Below are 4,667 nucleotides of genomic sequence, written 5' to 3' on the forward strand. Positions count from 1 at the left end.
TGACTAATGAAGCTTAGTTTGGCTGGGTAGGTTATTCTTGGTTGAAATTGTTTCTCTTTTACAACTTTGAAGATAGGGCTCCAGGCTCTCCCGGACTGAAGGGTTTCTGTGGATAAATCTGCTGCTATTCTAATTGGTCTTCCCTGGTAGGTAGTCTGGCTTTTTTCTCTTGCTTCCTTTAGGGTTTTTCCTTTTATAGCTACTTTGTTTAGGCAAATTATTATGTGTCTGGGAGTTGGTCTTCTCATTTTTGTCTTGCAGGGGTTCTCTGAATCTCTTGTGTTTGAATTTTTTCATCCTTAATGAGATGAGGGAAGTTTTCTTGAATGATTTCATGAAATGTTTGTTCCAGTGTGGCTTCTGTTTCTCTCTCTGCCTCAGGAAGCCCAATTACTCTTAGGTTTGGTCTCTTGAAGTGATCATTCATCTCTTGCAGGTTTTGTTCTGTCTTTTTGAGCTTCTTTTCTATGCTTTTGACAGTTTGGGTTAGTTCTTTGTTTTGGTCTTCGAGCTCTGAGATTCTTTCTTCTGCTTGGCTGATTCTACTTTCCATGCTTATTAGTTTGTTGTTCATTTCCATCACAGTATTCTTTACTGCTGTCATTTCTGACATCAGCTTCTTCCTATTTTCCTCTTGTCTCTCCTCAATTTTAAAAATTCTCTCCATTAATGTCTTGATGTCTGGGTTTGTTGCATGTAACCAGTCATTCTGGGGGCTCTTCATTGTTTGTGTTCCAGAATCTGTTTTCTCAGTGTCTGATTTCCCAGGGGTCTGTGTAAGACCTATATTCTTCTTTTGGTTTTTCTTCATTTGTGTGGTTTTTCTCCCTCCCTACTTTTTCCTTCCCTCCATGTCACCATCTTCTTTAATTCTGTTATTCAGGGGTAAAGGGATTGGTTTTACTTCTGTTTGTTCAATTTCCTATTCTTTATGTATGTCCTCTTACTTTTTTCAATTCTGGAGTTGCACTGTAGGTTGGGGGTGGTCCTTTTTGCAGTTTTGAGATTTACTTAAGGGGAGAGCTGTGATTCAAAATCTGTCTGCAAGTCCTGGTATTTGCTGACAAGTGTGTGGATAATGTGGAACCCACTTCCCACTACTCTGAAATCTGTCTGTGCAGTGGGGCTGTAGGTTTACTCCCTGAAATAAAATGCGGTTAGCAGAGGGGAGAGAATGGAGCAGATAGTGGGTTGAAGAGGGGAGTGGAGAGATAGAGGAGTAAGGGGGGAAACAAATGAGTGTGCCAACAAATAGAGACAGAGGCCTATACTGAAACAGATAAAAACAATAGACTACAGCTACAGACGAACTAACTCTCATACAAAAAATAAAAAATAAAAATAAAACATATAGTGATGCTAACATACAAGCTACCCAACCACCTTGTTAGTGTGCTGTTCCTCTATACAAAGATATGGTTTACAGAGAGAAGAAAAGAGAAGAAAAGGAAAAGGAAAAAAGACAAAAGGGAACAATACAGTAGGAATAGAATTAAGTCATTAAACTAATAGAATCAATGAAGCACACTCTGAGACATTTCGTTTAAGTTCAATGTCCTTTCAGGTTTGACTTCTAGTTTTCTTTTCAAGCTGGTAAATTAATTTGCAGTTAGGGTCAGTTGTCCCTGATCTGCTGTGAAGGACAGTTCAGATTACCCTCTGTTCAGCACTCTGGTCTATGTCTTAATCAAGCTTGTTTCTCCCGTTTCGGTGTTGTTACCTTGAATCGCCTGCAGGTGGTGCTATCTCAGCTGCTCGCCCCAGAGGGGTTGGGACTGGACAGGAACAAGATGGCTGCCTGCCTCAGAGCAGGCAACAGGAGCCTTATGGTGGGTGGCAGGACTGTCTCAGTCGCAGGAGAGGTGGCAGCAATCCCAGCAGATCTTCCCTGAATGGGTTTGATGTGGATCGCCTCGGGTCTGGGAGGTGTGATGTGCTACGGCCATCACAGAGGATGCAGCAGTGGCGGTGGCGGCAGCGGCGGTGGGGGGAGGGGCTGTGGCGGCACAGTTTGCACCTCAGTGACTGTCCAGACCGTTGCGATGTCCCAGCAGCAGCAACGGTTGGCCGAGCTCTGTATGAAGAGCAGGCTGCGATGTTGGGGTCCACAGCCCCCCGGGTCAAGAGTCAGAGTCCCACTGCAGATTTCTTTTGCAGAGGGCTTCAGAGACCGGGTTGCCCCATTGCCATCTTGCTGCTTCTCCCAATCAAACATTTTTATAAGTTTGCAAAAAATTAGAGACTGTGACAATAAGTATAAAATTACATAGGGAAATACACAAATAACTTCTGCATCAAAGTAAAATCTTAAGAGGTTTAAATTGGTTGTCTACATTTAGCTTTTAATATCCACTTGTGTTATTTTATTTTATTTTATTATTTTTTAAGTTGGAGTCTCACTCTGTTTCTCAGCCTGGTGTGCAGTGGCACGTTTATGGCCACCGCAGCCTAGACCTAGCTTAGGTGATCCCTCCGCCTCAGCCTTCCAAGTAGCTGGAACTACAGATACATACCACCATGCCCAGCTAGTTTTTGTGAGTTATTATAAAGACAATGTATCACCAAGTTGCCTAGGGCTGGTCTTGAACCCCTGGGCTCAGGAAATCCTTTCACCTCGCCCTCCCAAAGTGCTGGGATTACAGGCTGAGCCACCAGACCCAGCATCATTTGTGTTGTTTTTAAGAACCCACACTTTACATCCAATTAAATAATTTCAAACGACATAGAGGCATCTAGGTTAAAAACGAAAAGCTTGTTAAAATATACAATATGACCTTGCTAGGAAATGCTAGTCAATCCTACTTTCAATGTTGACTGTACAGATTTATAGACGAAGTTTTCCATCTATATAATAATAGTATATTCACATATACTATTATGAATGGATATAATAGTTTTTATTTTCTTATTTATAACTACTACACATATGTGGATAAAAATTACACTTTACTTAAAAGCTACTAAAGTTCAAGTGAATACACAATTGGTCCCACATGCAGATAGAGTGGGTATTTACATACAGGGTATTAGAGGAAAGATTTGGGTATGGCATATATATTTATATATATATGTGTGTGTGTGTATATATACACACACACACACACACACACACGTATTATATATAGTATGCATATATGTACACATATATAATAAAATGTACAACCTAAAAATTTCTAACCTATCACTGTGTGCACTTAAAATTCTACAATAAGGGGTTTTAATTATTTGAGCTAAAATGTAGGCCATAGTGGTAGTTTCTTGTTAAAGATTGACATTTTCTTGTAACTTATTTGGTCATGAACAATATAATCTAAATCATAAACCTGGAATGTAGGGGTATAGGCTGGAGGAAATGCTCTAGGGTAAGCCTCCCCAAGCAGAAAGACAAGGCAAAAGTTCAGAAAAGGCCTGGAGCCCTAAGTAAGAACTGGAGAAAGAAGACTTACAGAAAGAGAAAAGACCCTAAGACTTTGCAGAGCTTTAAAGGGCAAACTGCTGACATAAGTTTTCTGAAGGGATATTGGAATGAAGCACAAGGTCAATGTACTCTGCTAACTGGAACATTTAGGGAGTGGCATTTTGACTCAGAATGTATGTGTCACATTCTCATAAAAAAAAATAAACAAGCAGGATGAGAGTGTAAACAAGAGCTGGGTAGATACCATCGCGGGGCTCAACAATCATCCAGGCTCTGAAACCCAGATCCAGGTTCTGTAGCAGCCAGCCGAGGATGCAGAGGAGGGAGCGTGGCTCTTCCAGCAGAAAGTGGAGGAAAAAGGGAAGGATGATTCAGCTGGTTACTTGCTTACTGCCCTGGAAAACCTGAAAAAAGAAGAAAAAAGCTGCTGATAAGAGTGAGAGACATATGAAGGTTGTTGAAAACTGGTTCTTAAAAGGTGAATCGATGGAACTCCAAGAAATCCAACTCCAAGTTTCTAAGCTTATTGCAGAAGAGGCAGATAGGAAGTGCAAAGAAGTGCCTCGTCAGTTGGTGACTACTGAAGGGGACTGGTAACTCATAGAGGAATGAGCTGGCAGAACCCAGCTGCTGACAGATGGATGATCACTTCAGACTAATGGACCAGAAACCGAAGTGTCCAAGTGCTGCTGAAGAAAAGTGTCCTCCAAAAGAAAACAAATATAAGGAAGAAATCAAGATTCTTACTGATAAACTCAAGGAGACAGTGACTGTTGCTGAGTTTGTAGACAGATCTGTAGCCAGACTGGGGAAGACAATTGATTATTTGGAAGACAAACTGAAATGCACCAAGAAGGAGCACTCCTAAACACAAAGGATGCTGGACCAGACCTTGACCTTGAATGAGATGGAGAGCATACCAGACCTGCCCTACCACGGCTCCTCTCTCTGACCCTGATTCTGCCTGAGACTAGTCTTCCTGAAGTTGACCTTTAAACTGTGGGCTGACCCTCAACTGGAAGACTGCTTTATCTTTTCATGGCCCTCTCCACCCCACTGTCTGCCTCTTTTTCACCAAACTGTGTCTGCCTCTTCCCAGAGCTGCCAGCTGGGCTATAGGCTGAGCACGTTTGGAACAACATTTAAGGGAATTTGAACACCATGCAAAATGTCTTTAAATACATGCTGGATGTAAGTATTTTATAATTTCCTTTTTAGAAGTTTTCTAATAACCATTTATAAAGCATTT

The 4,667-nt window shown here is 41.4% G+C and overlaps 1 pseudogene; it reads left to right on the forward strand.

The window, feature by feature from the left end:
• The first annotated feature begins 1,892 nt into the window (after positions 1–1,892).
• On the forward strand, positions 1,893–4,370 carry LOC103251365 (annotated as a pseudogene).
• The last annotated feature ends 297 nt before the right edge of the window (positions 4,371–4,667 follow it).

The sequence above is a fragment of the Carlito syrichta genome, unplaced genomic scaffold, assembly GCF_000164805.1.
Source record: "Carlito syrichta isolate Samal-C Ts95f unplaced genomic scaffold, Tarsius_syrichta-2.0.1 Scaffold141450, whole genome shotgun sequence".
NCBI lineage: Eukaryota > Metazoa > Chordata > Mammalia > Primates > Tarsiidae > Carlito > Carlito syrichta.